This window comes from Amyelois transitella, chromosome 11 (genome assembly GCF_032362555.1).
Source record: "Amyelois transitella isolate CPQ chromosome 11, ilAmyTran1.1, whole genome shotgun sequence".
NCBI lineage: Eukaryota > Metazoa > Arthropoda > Insecta > Lepidoptera > Pyralidae > Amyelois > Amyelois transitella.
In genome coordinates, this window is record NC_083514.1 from 7,229,771 (window position 1) to 7,247,843 (window position 18,073).

At 33.9% G+C, this 18,073-nt stretch overlaps 1 protein-coding gene across 1 annotated transcript in view; it reads left to right on the forward strand.

Moving 5' to 3' along the window:
- The first annotated feature begins 9,420 nt into the window (after window positions 1-9,420).
- LOC106135090 (ATP-binding cassette sub-family G member 1) overlaps window positions 9,421-18,073 on the forward strand; it is a 41,855-nt gene continuing 33,202 nt past the window's right edge. The window contains exon 1 of the mRNA XM_013335285.2: window positions 9,421-9,749. The gene's annotated coding sequence lies outside the window, so the exon portion shown is untranslated. The remainder of the gene's footprint in view (window positions 9,750-18,073) is intronic.

Consider the following 18,073-nt stretch of genomic DNA (forward strand, 5'->3'; position numbering starts at 1 on the left):
CGAGCATTGATAAAAAGCAAATTATTTTACTTCCATAAATACATAATATGTAAATTTATTTGTTCGAATCGTTTGTTAGTAAATTAATATTTTACAAAAAATATTTACTTAATTAGTTAAAAACGTATCTACGTAATAAGAAATGTTACCATGGTATTCATTTATTTATGTGACGTCAATAAGTGATACCTTGTATCCAATTTTGAAAATAAATCTATTCTATTCTATTCTACGATGGCTGCATTTCTCAAGATTTCATTCTGGGTGAACTCACCTCGTCATTATCATTATTCACGTGTGTCTGGTCAACACGTTCAAATGTAATATTCGTATTACAAAGTTGCACAACGATTTCTAATTAAAATTATTTATTATATACTAGCAACCCGGCTCAACTTCGTATGTTATTTATTCTAAGAAGACTGTTTTGTATGTAAAAACTTTCGCGAAAACGTGTTGCCTAAATAACAGTAAAATTTGAATGCTAAATCATTTGCGAAGTTTTAAAGAATAAAATCAGAAACAAAGGCGCATGGTAGCGATAGTTAGATTGTTAAAGTCAATCAAGAAATAAGCAATTTAACTGGGAAATCTTTTAGGCGATGGGTTTAGCAACCTATCACTGTTTGAATCTCAATTCCATCATTGAACGTAGCCTTTCAGACATTGAATGTTTTTTTTGTAAAGTGATGTAGTAAAGTGTATTTTCAAAGAAATAAGGAAGTGTCAACGGGAAACATTGATAAAATGAACACGAGGAATCACTCGCATCCATGGAATGTTATCTAAATGAAAGTAAGTAATTTTCCCTTGCTCCGCGGGATTCGACCTCATGCAATATGGCAATTGGTACCACGATATACTTACTATTATCAATTTTCATATAATGATGTAAACAGTTCGTTAATGAAATTTAAGAATCCGGTTATATCTTTTTGACCAAATTTGTAGCATATCTAACATTGATCTAACCTTCGTGAAAAATTCCTGAACAGATTGAATAAAATGCGTTTGCCAAATTTATAAAGACCTTTACATTGAAGTTAATTTCTGCCATTAGACTTCTCTTGTCGGGTAACGTCCTGGGAAAGGTTTAAAAAATATATATTTCCCACATGGCCTAGTCCCTTGTTAGTATGGTTGCTAGTTAGGCCTAACATTTGGGCAATAAAATAAAAAACCGAAATAATTTTTTTTGCACAAGCTAAGAACACTCGATTAAATCATCAATATTCTCTATCAGTGCGCTTTCACTCGAGTATATTCGCCGACATTGATACTTTGAAACGGCTTAATCGATTTTGATCAAACATGTCTAAGAACACTCGGACGGAAATCACCTTTATGCTATGATGCTATGATGCCACAGACAGACAGACACGTCAAACTTATAACACCCCTCTTTTTTTGGGGGTTAAAAAGCCCGGAAACCTTGCATTGTTTAGATTTTTTTTAAGTTGGGGCACATATTTTACTTACTTAATTAAATGACCTTTATTGTTAGCTTCATTCATGAAATTCTACGGAGCCTGTTTCTCATTAGTACGCGATCCGCAATATAAGAAGCACCGTTATTTTTGCTCAGACTGTTTTGGCAACATAATATCAGGGGTTACCCCTTTACATTTCCGCTTATTGTCGCGAGAAAGCGCCTTAAAAATATTGCATGGTACAAATTCTAAGGCGTTGATAGCAACAATGCGTACAATAATTCAGACTTGTAGATTGTTTGTGTTTTAGATAATAGGACGGTGGAAGTAATAAAAATTGTCTAATACTTACTTTATCTTACTGATGAGTGCAAAGATATACAGTGGAATCAAATTTTGCAAAAAAATTAAATTTTGTTCTGGCTTTAAAAAACAAATGACTTATTTTCATACAATTTTTTTTTGTGTGGGCCTAACTTTACATATAATTTTTTTTTAAGAAAAATTTGGCTTTTTGTTGGTTAGAAAAAGTTTGTTTGCCGAGTTTGAAGCAACGCCATTTTGGTTATAAGACAAAAGTCTAAATTACCAGTACCTGGTCGTACCGTCGAATAAAAAGAATAAATCGTCCATGAAGGCAAATTAATTCTATAGGAAGCAGTGACATCGGGGAATCGAAAGCTACTGATAATTTTCTGCGCGCGTTAGCATTGATGTCACTGAGCATGGTAATAATTATTGGGACATCATAAATTTTAGTTTTTACACGACTGCTCCATACTTTGTAGTTATATTACTAAGTTCTCATGGAAGAGCATCGCTATTTTATTTCTAATATGGTAAAGACTTACATAGGTTCCCCTGCAAATGCTGCAGATGTCAAACGGGAGTCGCTTTGTGTAGAAACCTGACTTGCCCGATCCAGAATCATAAACTAGTCCGGGCTCCTCTCCAGAGGACTGAGAATGTAACAAGCATTAGTCCTTACTAATGCTAGGAGGAAGATAAATTTGATCCCTGAGATCAATTTAGACTGGTTTAATTCTCTGACAGAAAAAAATGATTATTTAATGTATTGTTGTGTTTTTGTGTTCAGATTGTCCTAAGTTCGATCCTCAAAATGTCATTTCAAGAAGCAAACTAACAAATTAATATTTGATTTGAAAGTTTTGTTCATGTCTTGTATAGAACTTGTAACAAGAACGGTACTTAAAACACTAGAAAATTTAACTAGCTTATGAATATTAATATCGGTTAGGCATCACTGTTTTGTCATCGTCCACCTATGATTCACATTTTCCACGAAACAAAGTGCTATTATCAAATTGGAGATTGGATGTTATTTTGGATCAACTTTAATACAAATGGAAATGTTTTACTTACATTTTTCCTGCGGCTTTGTTAACGTAGGGGTAAATATGTACCTACTGCAAGTCCTTGATATATAACTTTTCATTATGTGTAAGCTAAATTTATAACGATTGGTCAAGATAAGATTAAAGAAAACATCTCCATTTATCTATTTATAATATCGGTATGGAAATATGGACTTAGCCGGCTAAAGGGTTTTGAGCTGAGATTTGCAGGAACTAGAATATCCATGTTAATAGATACCAGCTTGATATCAAAAATTATGAATGAGTGATGTTGTATTTCCTTTAGTCATTGAAAACTACCGTTTACGTCGTGCCGTATGGAAATGCATTTTTTAACAGATTCTTAAGTTTAAGTCTGCGTTAATTGCCGTGGGACTTTACGAGTAAGGTACATAATATCCGTCATACGACGTGTTGAATTCGGAGTGTTTTATTTTCTTTAGCTTTAATTAAAAAAATACTAAGTATTTGTTTTTTTTTTTTAATTTCTTTAACCCGTTACATAGGTAACGTAACATGACGGTACCCCAACATCACGTCTTTATCCTTACGAGATATCCAAAGCCTCAAAAATACTAAAATACTACATACCGTATCACGGCTACTAGACGGGAAGCTCTTATTTGTTTAATATTTATTGTTATATGATAGTTTGACATTTAGAAGTATTGATTTCTCAAAATAAAACTAGGTATTTTCATCACAACATTGCCACAAGTAAGTTTGTTCATAATGTTTTCGTTTTGTAATGGCTCATCTTACTGATGCGTGTCGACCTGTTGTTACAATTATTATCTTAATTTTAATAACAGCAATGCTCTTGATTAATTTACAAATAAACAGATTCTTGCTGAAGATAAACATGGGTGTAAAGTGCATAATGATTACAGTGACATTTTTTATGAATCACTAGAGCTACGTGTGGATCTTTAAAAACATCATCTGTGTTTTACTACCCTTGATATTCAAACTGATGCCTTTTTGATTAGGGAGGGAAATCATTATGACGAAACCTGCACATTCAGGTAGGTACTTGGATGAGTAACCATAAACCAATTTGGGTTAGGTTTCCCAGCGAAGATAGCAGAGGTTAGACGTGAGTGTTAAAATCTGACTTACACAATCCAAAATCGTGGTCAAAAGTTTACTGCAAACTCCTCTCCTGGAAGGTGAGGATATAACCGCGAATACCGTAAGGATAAGATAATGACGGTTCTACGTAATTAACTGATGTAAGATTCGAACCAAGAAGAATTTGATCATAGTAGGTATGAAATATTAATGAACATCAGCTTTCATTGGGTTGATATGACCTTTTTAATTACGATTAATCAGTGTGTATGCTTCTACAGCACAAAATTAATAGACTTAAAATAGTTTCATTGCGGCTAAAAGTTTGAAAAACTCTTGTTCGTTGCTGATTGTTTATGATTGAAAATTGTTACTGGCGTACTGACACTACTCTAGTGTACAACGAATTTTAAGAATTAATACTTAGTCAAAGAAAGTGAAATCTCTGGCCGACCATAAGTACTTAGGTATTTTTTTTCTTACAAGGTAAGTTCCCAGAAGAACTTTGTATTTCATGATAAGGCTCCACACTTGACGTCTTAATAAGTATTTTTTTTCTTATAAGGTAAGTTCCCAGCAGAACTTTGTATATCATGATAAGTGGGGCCTTATTACTTGGCGTCTTATGAGCGTTATCTTGCTAGCGCCTTCGCAGCGTGCTTCTGCCTGTATGATGCACATTACCGCTACGTCGACGCCGTGTCGACGATCGACAGACGTCAATTGTGGGGTGTTATAAGATGGAAACGTGTGGTTCCCGGCACCAATAGAAAAAAGAATAGGACCACTCCATCTCTTTCCCATGGATGTCGTAAGGCGACTAAGGGATAGGCTTATAAACTTGAGATTCTTCTTTTAGGCGATGGGCTAGCAAGCTGTCACTATTAGAATCTCAATTCTTTCTTAAGCGAAAAAGCTGAAAGTGGCCTATCAGTCTTTTCAAGACTGTTGGTACTGTCTACACCGCAAGGGATATAGACGAGTATGTATAAGATGGGAAAAATTCTCTTCACGTCATCGTGTTTTCGGTAGCGCCTAAAATGTGTTCAGGAATTTATCTATGACTGGGAATGGGAAGGTCAGGGTTACTTGAAGCAACTGCTATCTGAGGTACGTGACGCTGTTTAAGAGGAATTCTGCCCAATGAGACTATAGTGACACAGTTCATACACTTTTTTTATGGGCGCGATGGGCGAGCAACCTGCCTCTATTTGAACCTCAATTCTATACAGCTGGACGGGGCTTTTCAGACTTTGCAAAACCGTTGGCTCTGTCTACTCGCCATAAATGATAAAGATGTGATTGTATGTATGTATGTTAGGTACAGGTAACGTCTTAATCTACAGGTTGACACACGATGTTTTCCCTGTGTTTTATTAATTGAGCGGTAAGCCTTTTAACGGCTCGGTTTATCCCTTAAATCCAGGAGCTATACCTAATACATTTAGCGTGTAGATCTTTAAACATCGTATGTGAATCGGTTATCATTTAAATTTCAGATTTTTAGTAAGGAACTCAAAACGTACTCGTATTTACTCTAAAAATCGTCACGAGTTTCATTTTTATTTTTAACTAGCTATTTCCACTCTCAATACCTATAATGTTTCCACTATTAATTAACGAGGCAGTTGGGAACATTTTGTGTAACCAATGGAGAACAATAGCTGTATTCAGAGCCACAAGACCTTGATAGTTTTTACTAACCAATCAAGCTGGAATCGAATGTCTATCTATTGAACAATACTAGTGTAGTGTCGATTTATTACAAAATGCGAAGTGTTATTTTAAAACATCTAGTTTTCTTTTACCTAATGAAGTAGGTAGGTACCAATAGAGTACCTATTTTAAGAATTGGGAATTAGAAAGAGTATTTTCCACATCGTGTTTTATTCAAAGATTCCCACAGCCATTCAAATGCTTCAATACTGCTAACGTATGCCTAGTTTTCGGCGAGAGGTGATTTAAGTCATTACAAATAAACACTAATCAAAGTGTATACAAGCGTACCGGTTTGTAGATTGATCAAACATGGCCTCAAATATTTATCCAAAGTTTAAAATGTTTACCAAATAACTGGAATCCATTAAAAGTGCTAAGCATTAGATTAGCAAATTAGGACAAGTAGTCAGAAGCCAGATTACTATGAAAATTCATACATACATTAAATATGGTCAAACAACTTTGGTAACCGGAAGTTGTTTCGATAAATTAATTCTGAATATATTTTCGTGGTGTTTATTTATAATATCGACATACTTGGCACACGGTCATGTCATCATCATCTTCCTTTTGTCCCGACTGCGTACTCCCTGAGGAGTCAGTGGTCGGCCTATGACCGCTATGTACTTGTAGGAGGAATATAAAGCGGCAATGGCAAACAGGTAATTAATTGAATGAAACGCTAACCGTCTGATTTCCGTGAACCTTTTAAAAACTGAAACTAACCCAGTCCGATTTGAAAAATCTGTCCGATTTTGTTTGTCAACGTCCGTGAATAGCTAGCTCTTCATTATTTCACTCCATTGAATAAATCCGTTCTAGAGAATAATTTTAAATACCTTCCTTTTTTTCGGTTGTGCATTGATAGATTTATCAGTCTCCTTTGCTTTGCCTTTTATACATATGTTTTACAGATATGCCAAACTAAAAGCCATGCCGGAATGCTTTTAAAATTTAATAATTGAAAAATCTTTACCTTGGAAATTGAGGTTTTTTGAAAGTAGATTCCTGATTTATAAATGTACCTACTCTCCTCTCTGTTTCGTTTTATAAAAATCATTGTCTTTTATCATAAATACGGAAAAGAGGTAAGCATTGCCGAGACAACTTTTAGTTTTACGTCCAGTTTCGAGTAAACGTTCGTACCTAACTAGTTAAGGTCAAAAGCCATTTTAATAATTTATATTTCAGAACTTTTTTGAACATTTTCTTTGTACCATGAAATATTCTGTCCTAAAAAAACAAATAAAAAGAAAATCAGGGGAGAAAAAACAGATCAAATTTATTAATAATAAGTTAAAAGTCAATAATGAGAAAGTTTTATAGACTTTTCATACCTACTTGTTTTATGTTGTGTAGTAATCTGTGAGTATCTACGAGTAGTGTATAGTGTGACTACTATTGTCTTTGACTTCCCCGTAAGGATAAAAGACGAGATATTTGTTTATGTTGTGCCTTATATTAAGTGTTGTATCACCCACTTGTGATAGTAAACACAATGTGTATGCCAATTAGTAATGATCAATGTTATGCACACTGGGTCATACACATATAAAATATTTATACCATTGTGATATGTAACGATGATTGTAAGATATACTAAGTACGCAACGTAGCCCACTGCATATTACAAAAACCAAATACTTACTTAAAAACCAATGGATAGTCATATCTTAGATTACTCATATAAAACTACCCTGAACTCATAGAAAACAAGACCTTGGGAGGAATCTTCAATGTGTATGTAAGCTATTAAGTCTCAGAATAAGGGGTACGGGTACCAGTAGTCAGCCTTTTAGCGAAAAGTGTAAATTTAAATATGTATAGAAAATTATTGAAAATAGTAATAAAAAACCTTTTGTACTTATATACTTAATCATTTATTAAACTTTGATAAGCAATTAACAAATAACATAATTTTGCTTAATAAGTATGGAAAATAAAATATTTATCAAAATAAGGCACTTTTCCCCAGTACTCAGCCGGCACAAGCCAGCACTCGGCCATGTAGCTACCAGTAGTCAGCCTCTCCTGAGATCGATTGTTTTAAGCTTAATTATGTAGGAACTTAATCAAATTAATTAAATAATAAGGCCTGAGTAGGTACTCTAATATCACAAGAACCATTATCAACTTATTCATCATTAAAATCACTATTTAAAAAATTCTGAAGTTCTTCTTCATTTCTAAAGGTTTCTCTACGATTAACCATTTTTTTCAGAACTAAATTTTCTTTATTAGTTTCTTTCACAGGAGTTCCAGGTGTTATGACTACATCACTGAGGATTTTAATCTTATTTGGTTTAGCTTTCTCTGGATCACAGTTAGTCTGCTCTGCTTCTTCTCCTTTTCTTTCTTTCATATCGTTTAATTTTCTTTTTTTAATACTTTTCATAATGAATTCTGGATCAGAGTCATCAATTTTCTTTTTTGTATTAAGTCCTTTCACTTTACGTATGATAGAATTCACAGCTTTATTTTTCTTGGTTTCATTTTTCTGCTTTTGCTTTTCTTCTTTATTTTTCTTTCTCTGTAACTTTCTTTCTTCAATGGCATGTTTCTTTTTTTTTTTGTTTCTCAGCCTCTTTCATAATTTCAAATTGCCTCCATTCTTCAGACGATATTGCTCCAATTCTGTTCATTACTCTAGGAGATGCGGTTTTCTTTATAGGTGACGGAATAATGAGATGCTTTCGAACAAAAGGTGATACTTTCGGTGATCGAATGAGTATCACAGAATAAGTCTTAGGTTTTTGGTAATACGTCGGTTCACTTCTTGACATCGGAGGGTTGTTATCGTAGATGAAGTCTATCTTGAATTGTGCCTCGAGGAACCCCATAGTTTCTACTAGCTTCTCTAATAGACATGCCATTTCTAATAGCGTCTAAAGCTTGAGTAACTTTCTCTTCGGGGTATTGTAATATGGGTCTCGAAAGAGACATATGGAACTGCAAAAAATAAACAATACCAACAAATTAAGGAAATACTTAGTATTTAAGGGCTTATTAAATAAATCGATAAATTAAGCAGCGTGAGTTACGAATGGCTGAACACTCGATTCACCCTTCCCAGTACTCCGCCGTGGTTTAAACAAAACTAGTTAGGCGGCCGACTACTGGATTTTTGATGAAATGTTGAATGGCATGTTTATACTAAATTAAAATGTGAATTTCAGACTTTAAAATGATACCAATAAGACTTTAATTTAAAAATATGCGTAAATTCCAGTACTCAGCCGGGGGTGGCTGAACACTGGATAAGGTAAAAGAAACGTATACCCAGTAGTCAGCCACCTCATTATTTAAATAACTATAAAGAAACTGTTATATTACTTATTTGATTTTGACGTGAAAAATGTACATCGAGTATATTTTTATAAGACATGATATAAAAGTTAATAAGAAATCACAATAACTCACCTTCTTCTCGGACACCTCCCACTAAGAAAATTTTGGCGCGCACGCCGCCTCTTCACTCGCCAAGTGACAACGTTGAAATGGAACCCGAATACTATTTCTTGCAACCGCGTGGCGTCATTCTGATCTTCCGAACTGACCAACAAGAAGCCAAGGCCTTTTTCAAAAGTGACCTGATTGGATTATTTGCAATAGAACGCTATTCTTATAGGATATTAGCCGGAAAAGGCTGACCACTGGTGCGGGGCTGACTACTGGTGGCCGTACCCTAAGCCTCTTTGGAACGAAATGAACCCAAACATCAGGTTTAAGTTCATTTGCTCTTAGCATGTGGTTTTATTGTCCTCCTATTCCAGGCTAGCGCATGCGCCCTGCGTGCTTCACTGGCGCGCATGTCCGAGATGATTCAGTCCGTCACGACAGCCAGCTGACGAGACGGGACCGTTCCGAAGCTTGCTTGCAGTCCATCAGCCGTTCAACGCCAGTGTTCCACTGCGCGGCAAACAGCGCGTATGCGCGATATCGTCTGTCTAAACCGGCATTCGATTCGAACGCGCTAAACAAATTCAAAATTTAATTTTTTTTTAATTTTTTCGTATGTAACGCTGTTTGTACGCCGAAATTAAAGTGCCTTAATTAGTGTTGTTTTGTGACTGTTTTACAAATAGTTCGCAGTGCAACACTGTCTATGAAACGCTGCGTTTTTGTTGCGACTTATTTTTAGACGGAACGAAAGGTAAGAGCTTTTTTGTTTACCGGAAGTAGATTTGTAAAGGGGAGCGTGTTGTGCATGCAAGTGAAATTGTTATTGTTACATTTCTAACCTTAATGAAAATTGGTTTTATTTGTTTTTTTTATCTACCTTCTCAGTAGGATAATTTAATAATTTAAAAAAAGAATGTTATTATTCAATCGATTGAGCTTACTAAAAAAAAATTATGCGATTAAAATTAAAGTAAAATAAATAAAAATATTAAACAGTTTTGTTTATCATAATATCATATCAGTAAAGATTAAGTTTTACTTGTTTATTTATATTTTAATCATTTCAGTGTTCGTTTAGGAAAAAAATAAAAGCTTTTTAAGTTTTTTAATGAAACTTACTTTGCTGGCACCTTATTATTGTGTATTGTTAAAATCTAGGTATTTTGTTATGGACCAAATCATAGCCTATTACGTATTTTTATTGCGCGTTGTGTAATTAAATCTATTGGATAATAACCGCTTTTCTAAGCGCTTACTTATATGGTAGTTAGGCGAAGCTCGTAAACATTACTTGGGGTATTGGGTTCATTTATTTCGTTAGGTAGATAGGTACTTTATATTAAAGGTGAGCTGAAAGAGATAACTTCGAGGTAAACCCGCATTTGTCCAGTTTTCTTTATTGATGTTTTAAAATTCTTTTCAAAATTAAGTACCTAAGTATTTTAGTTTAAGTACATATTGTTGAGCATGAAATCTGTGTTTGTTGAGTTTCTATTTCATTGTTATTATGAATATAAAAGAGTACACATTAAAGAGTAAGAGCAAAATCTGTGTCTTTTACTGTACTGCAACTGCACCGTGTAACCGGCTCAACTAGAGTATAAGTAGATAAGGTTTATTTGATTGCTAAGGACTTTATTTTATTTTTATTTCTAAGGTCCTCAGGCTCCGTAAGTAATATAGCAGCTGAAGATGCAATTAGGAGCACTCAAAAAGGAGAGCTTTTAACTGTTCCCTACATCCCTGTTGCATTTAGTGGCATTGCTTATTATTTATTTTATAATATCATTGAAAAAAGTGTAAAGTAGTGATAGTTTCGTCAGACCGTTATTAATATAACAAATACTATACCCTTATATGAGGAAACTCTCAGGAAGTTCTTTCAATCCCTAGGAGGCAAAACTGCAGGCAACAGCTAGACAATAAAACTCCATAGATGCGTCTCGAATGGCAATGACCGTGCGAGGATGCATTATTCTGCATCGCATCACTTGCATAATGTGAACATTTGCGTCAACATTTACTGCATTCGGTTTTAAATATGCGGATTAGATTTGCATTTTAGTATGGCAGATGCTAGGAAAAACTGTATGGGACATGCTTTTTACATGACTGTATCTGAGATCCTTACGAGTATCTGATGATCTGAGATATTAATGAGCTATATTCACTGGGTAGCAAAAGATATAAATTGTTAACATAATATTATATTAATGTAGAAAATTATGTGAAATTATGTATCTATATTTTAATGTTTTTTCATGATAATTTAAAATTCCTATATTTAATATATATTAATATATATAAATTAAAATTTTGCCCAGAAGAATATGCAAAAATCTCGTGTCTCGACTCGATGCACTGCAGGTATGTCATTGATAAACAACAAACTACTGGACCGATTTGGAACCAATTTCACAGACAGTTTTTATTTCAATTAGGTAGGTTATTGTTTACTAGCTTTTAACCGCAACTTCGCCCGCGTGAATTTAGCGCCATCTGTAAAAAGCGACTACCTACATTAAATTTACGCAATGTAACAAAAAAGCGACACCTACAAAAAGGGCCGAAAAAAAAAACGATGAATTTATCGCCACCTAACCCACCAACAGATAAATAACCTTACTTTCGCATTTATAATAATAAATACTAATACTTGGGATTCCTATTTTAGGCGATGGGCTAGCAACCTGTCACTATTTGAATCTCAATTCTATCTTAAAGCCAAATAGCTGAACGTGGCCTATCAGTCTTTACAAGACTGTTGGCTCTGTCTACCCCGCAAGGGATATAGACGTGATTGTGTGTGTGTGTGTGTATGTGTAATACTAACGATCGTCAAATTTACCGTTTAAAAATACTTAGTAGGTATGTCACAGCGATGCGTGGCTAGGCCATCAGCTATTTTATTATAGTTATAAGGTACTAGTTTCATTAGGTTTAACGTTAAACATAAATATTAACACATGTATTGTTGTTGAATAGAAAGTTATCGTGAATATTCAAATGACGCCGAAAAGTCACGCATTAATTTTCGCACCTTGTTTGGTCTAAAATGTTTATCGTGTTGACACACAAACTGGTTAGATGAAAGTTATTATTAAGAAAGTGGTTAGGATAAAGTCATCTCTAGCCTGCGACGCCGTTTGCGTAAATATAAGACTTATTTTTATTTTCTGGTGTTAATCCCGGTTGTGTTCTCACCTTTATGGAGGCGAGCCCGGGGTTTTGATTACGATCCTGGATCGGGGAAGTCAGGTTTATAAACGATGTTACATTACTTAAAAATTTTATATATTTTCGGTAAATACATACATACATATGGTCACGTCTATATCCCTTGCGGGGTAGACAGAGCCAACAGTCTTGAAAAGACTGAATGGCCACGTTCAGCTATTTGGCTTATAATTTACATTCACATTAATAGTAGGATAATTATTGAACCCTCAATCTAAGCCATCAATGAGTATAAAAATACTGTTAAAACTAGTTTCAGTGTTGCCTAAAATTATGAACCGAATAAGGAAAAAGGTACCAACATATAAATAAGGTCCTCGTATTTATTTCAATCAACATGTACGGTCAATAGCATAACAACCTGCCCAATATTACTGCAAATAGGGCTCTATTACCGCGCCATAGGCTACCATGCTGGGTACCTTGATATGTGGTTAACCAGTAAGTACATCTACTAACATACTATAAGTATAATGATCTCATTGTATTCCACCATAGCTACCATATACTACATGAATCACATCCAGATAAGAATGCTATAAACCCTTTTATTGTGTTCCGTATTGCACGCACATAGGTATTAAAATTTAAAATAGGATCTTCGAAAAAGTTTAGGTCGGTTCAAAATGGCCCTGAGTTACAGAAATAAGTAGGTAAGTATTTTTTTTTTGTTTCGCGTTTATCCAGAACTAGCTATGCTCAAGCCTTTTATAAATTTCAAAGAGCGTTTGTTTGTCACCTGTTGAAGATTTTTTGACTCGACCAATTTTCACAGAATTTCGTACATACATAGTTGAGAGTATTGTGAAGGGCAAAGGGCTGGAATAGTATTTTAAGAGCTTCTGTTTCTATTAAACAAAAATAAAGGTGGCCGAAGCCTTTGCACGCGCAAAGGCTTGCTAATATATGATCGAAGCTACATATTTACCAATGAACCACGTTGATCGTAACGTAACTCTCTCTCATGCGTTTTCCCGGTTGCACCCTCCACAGAAGTGTATCGGGGCCCGGGGTTCGTCTTCCGACTTTTCTCGCTCCACTTGGTCTGGTTTTCGTCGTCCTCGGGTTTTAAGCGGCTCGCATATTCATCTTTAGCGACGTCCAGCCATGATTTTTTCGGCCTGCCCCTTCTACTTGGGCCCGGCGGTAGGTCATGGCCAGACATCTGTTCCACACGTAGTCTGCCGTTTTCAGCAAAACATGGCCGTAGCAGCGTAGGCGGCTAGCTATAGGCTTTCCTGCATTTTGTCTGCTATGTTACTGCTGCTGTTGATCGTAATGTAACTATCTCTGCCAATAGCCGGATTCACAAGGAAAAATTAAAAAAAAAAACGAAAAATAATTACGATGACCAAAAGCACATGAACTATTAGGCCCAAGCCGCGGGCAACCGTTAGTAATCACGAAGGCGTGTTAAAATCCATTATTTCATAATTACAGGTAGATATTAATTAAGTAGGTGACCTCATTAAATATTGCATTTTCTATTTATACAAAACAAGGCAAATTAATTATTCTTTCTCAATTTAAATGCAATTAATTTGACGTAAAAGTTCAAAACAAATTAGTGTTACAACTTTTTAATGGTTAGGTATATCCATATGACGTTTGTGTTTATTAAGTAATACTTACAATATTTTTAGGAGTACATGGAAATGGAATAAAAATTATATTTTTTTAGTAACTTAACTTTTAATACTTGAACCTTTTGTAGAAGAAAATCAAAAAGACTACAAGCGTAAAGGCTTCTTGACTGACTTCATTCTATTTTAAGTGGTGTATAATAATATTCCCAGAATTTACAAGCTCTTGTCTTCATGCTTTAGGAATTATAGAAGTAAGATCCATTATAAGACGTTGAATCTTCACTTCAATGGTAAATGACTTTAACTAATTCAAAACTTTTATTAATTATCACTTAATAATTATTTAATATGAAGGTTACGCATCATCATAAAGTTAACAAAATGAAGATCATTGCAATTTCTTAACTATACTAATAACAAATCTATCTAATTAAAACAAAGTTAAATTCTTAAACTACAAACTAAATAAATATTATTTAAGCTTGGACCCCTTGGTCCCATCACGCAGGCAGCATTCCTGAGCTGTTGCAATAGCTATACGTAAATAAAATTAAATATTTTAAATAAACCTTAGTCGCCTTTAACGACATCCACGGGAAAGATGGACTGGTCCTATTCAAAAGTGTCGGGAACTACTCGGCATTTATAGAATTAATAACACTGGAAATCAAGGCTTTCCCGGTGAATTCAATTCGTCATTACCAAAGTTTTGAATATTCGAAATAGTAAAAGACCTACCTTAAATAAGAATGAAATTAAAGAATTTGATGACAAATAGGAAGCAACTTAATGTGCCCTAAGTTTGACTATTAAACAATAGATAACAATTACTCTTTTTTTAGTTTCGCAATGACTCGCAATAATGGAACTAAAAATTTGCTGTCAATAGAGAATTTCTAGTTGGTTGCCGCATTCGTACCAACATTTTCAATTAGCACTCTTGTCCAGTCAAATTTAAACCGTATTTTTATTTATTTAACGTATGTTTTTAAATGTGCAAAGTTTATGAGCAGTGTTAACCGCAGTGCTTGTGAAAGTTCATTGCCTCCGCGGTGATAATCGCCGGGAGGCTTTGCACTGTCTGAAGCGATTTTATCCGAACTATACTATTCCCTAACGTTTCCGAAGTCACGACTAAGACATTTCATGGGTAAAGGTCTAAAAAATGTGAACGTTTTCATTTATTTTGCACTCAGTTTTGTTATTTGTGTAAAATCGTCATCAAATCTATTAAAAAAAAAGCTCGCACAAACATAATAAATAAATAGTAGATATCTAATAATAAACTAAATTACTAAATAATAAAAGAAATTGTTCGAACTTCATAATAATATAAAGTTTGATTCAGTAGCGTTTAAAGTAAAAGTGTTGTACTATAATGTAAAGTGTGATTACTTACCGTTAGACTATCTACTATTACGGGAACATTAACATTTTTATCCTGACCTACGATACGTAAAACTTAAGCTTTATGAGGGTCGTCAAGTTTTATCTATAGACACAAACTCTTCCTCAGCCTCTGTTTTTATATAAAAAACTTCAATGGTTTCTTCCGTTGAAGAGTTCCATTGTCAGGGTCTTGTATTAAAAACAATGTTTGATAATATTACCCGTACTACTTGTTTATCTTCTTTACTAAAGACAAAACTAGTTTCTTTATGAATTACTAGTTAACTGTTATAGCGCAGCGCAGAAGACTACTTAATTACTTACTGAAACTAGTTTGCATTAAAATGAATGTTTTTGGCTTGTAATTTAGAATAGTTTTTTTTTTATTATTATAAAATAATTAATATTAGTTTAAATTATTTAATTAGGTATATTTATTATTAGTACTTTTCTGATTAATTATAAACAATTGTATGTAATATTTATAAACAAATAAAGTACATCATTGATAAACAAAATCAAATCTCGATTTTCCTGACATATTAAAATGATTGGTTTAAATTTTTCTTATCATATATTTTAGGGAATAGCAGAGATAATTTATTCAATCTATGTTTTAGAAATTTGATAGAAAGTGAGAAATCTGTTAATATCGATCGAGGTTGTCGATCGACTAAAAAACACGATGATTGGCAGACAAAGGTCAAAGATCGGTAAGATCTTTTGCGCTGCGAAAAGAAAACCTAAGAACCAGATCGACCTTAAATTACAACGTCGAAATCATCGTGAATGATTGACTTGACCTGAGTACAAAGTTGTGCTTTTTGTTGAATTGGCACAGATTTTTTTTTTACAAAAAAAAAGACCTTTGACATGTTTGTGTGTTTTCTAATGCTTTCGATTTAAGTATCTCTTTCCATTTTTTCTTCGACATCCTAAATTGAATTTGATAAGTATTTTTTTTCTCTTCTTTTAAACAATACCACCTTGTACCTACTACATAAGACTGGTGGAATACGATAAGGGGAGTTTGATCAGCATTCGCATATTAAAATATGGAAACGTTAAATTTTACTCTAAGGTGTGCAGTGACATAAGATTCAGACTTTAAGATTCAGACTAAACATGTTAATGCTTATTTTGGTCAGTTATTTCAGAGTGTATAATTAAATAAGTACACTTTCTCTCATCTTTGCGTGTTCTCAGTTGTACCCCACTATGTTTAAGGGACTAAGGTCCGCTTGGAAAAGATTATTGTTCGTTTGTTTTTCCGAATAATCTAAGAAACCTAGTATTATGTAAACAAAAGCCTATGACGCACATAGGCTTTGCACCACCGCACCTGTCATTCAAGATCTGCATCTTATACCACTTATAATATGTACAATTATTCGGATTAATTATTACGTCGTATTAGTATAATTTCTCAATCAATATAATAACGTAATGAATATTAATCTTATTGTTCGTTTAAAGGTGGAAAGTTTCAGATTAAATATTATTCATATTTTTAATTTTTATTCATTAAGCTTATTCACACGGACGATTGTCGTAGTCTTAATAAAGTGTCTTCTATGAAAATATTACTGTCAGTATCATACAAGTAATTACCTATCTGAAAAGGTATCTAGTCTACAATTTGATAAGTTAATGAAAGTGTACTAAATGTATAAAAGTATAATAGTGTATCTAAAATGACTGGGAAGTAGGTAACGAAATCACTGGGAATATAGGGTATTCAAATATTTTAGTTGACACTTTATAAAACGTAAAATAACATGATAGTGCGATCTACATATGAATGCACTTAAATATTTATGACACGCGTCATTCCATTTTGATATTTATGTGCTCGCAATAAGGCGTAGGCATGTGAGAATTTTTCGACGCAAATGATTTCAATGCGTATTGTAAATAGGTCATGCTAAATGCGAAGTATTGTCGCTGATTATTACCGGCTGCAGTGTGGCCAACTCCTCAGTTTTAGACTTAGATCTACGGTTTTCGCGATGTCTTTAGTTTCCAATTTTAGCATTCTACAAATATACATACATATGTATAATGTTGTTTTTTTTATATATCTATTGTCATTGGTAAACAGAGCCGACAGCCTCGAAAGACTGAAAAGCCACGTTCAGCTGTTTCGCTTAATGATTAAATTGATTGTCTAATAATGACAGTCTATCGCCTAAAAAAGAATACAAAGATTTCCAAAACTTATACAATCTGCACGGGAAGTGACACGAGCAGCCGGTTCTCACTGTTTTTTCTTCTCTAACAGTCCAGGGGGAAAAAATTCATGCTATATTGCCATCCAAATACAAAAAATTTACTGAAATACGCGACCAAAAACAGGTCGTTTCGTCGAGGACACCCCTAAAAACACTGTCTCAAAAAAACGATTGCTACAGTTTCTACACTTTTCTACATTGGGGTTGGCTACACTGACCGGGTGTGACTGTGTGTGACTTTTAAATGCATATGCATGAGTATATTGTTGGATTCTGGACTTCCTCAGTGTGACCGATATTTCGAAATAGTCCTTTGTTTCTTTACGCTTCGGTCGTCGTCCGTAACACTTTTTCATTTTGTGAAATTGAAAATGGCATACATACGTTGGACAACACTTAAAGATTTAAGATCACTAAGGTTAATAAGTAAAGACAATTTAAATAAGTAGATATGGTTTTCATTCCAAAATTTTCATTCGCTTCGCCAAATTTGTTAAAAGTTAATAGATGTCCTTTATGATTTAAATCAACAGAAATGATTCCTGAATTAGTAAGATTTAAATCCCCAAATTGCTTCTGGTTTTAGTGAGATATTAGTACGTATGAAATCAATAGAAATTATTTTCCAATTA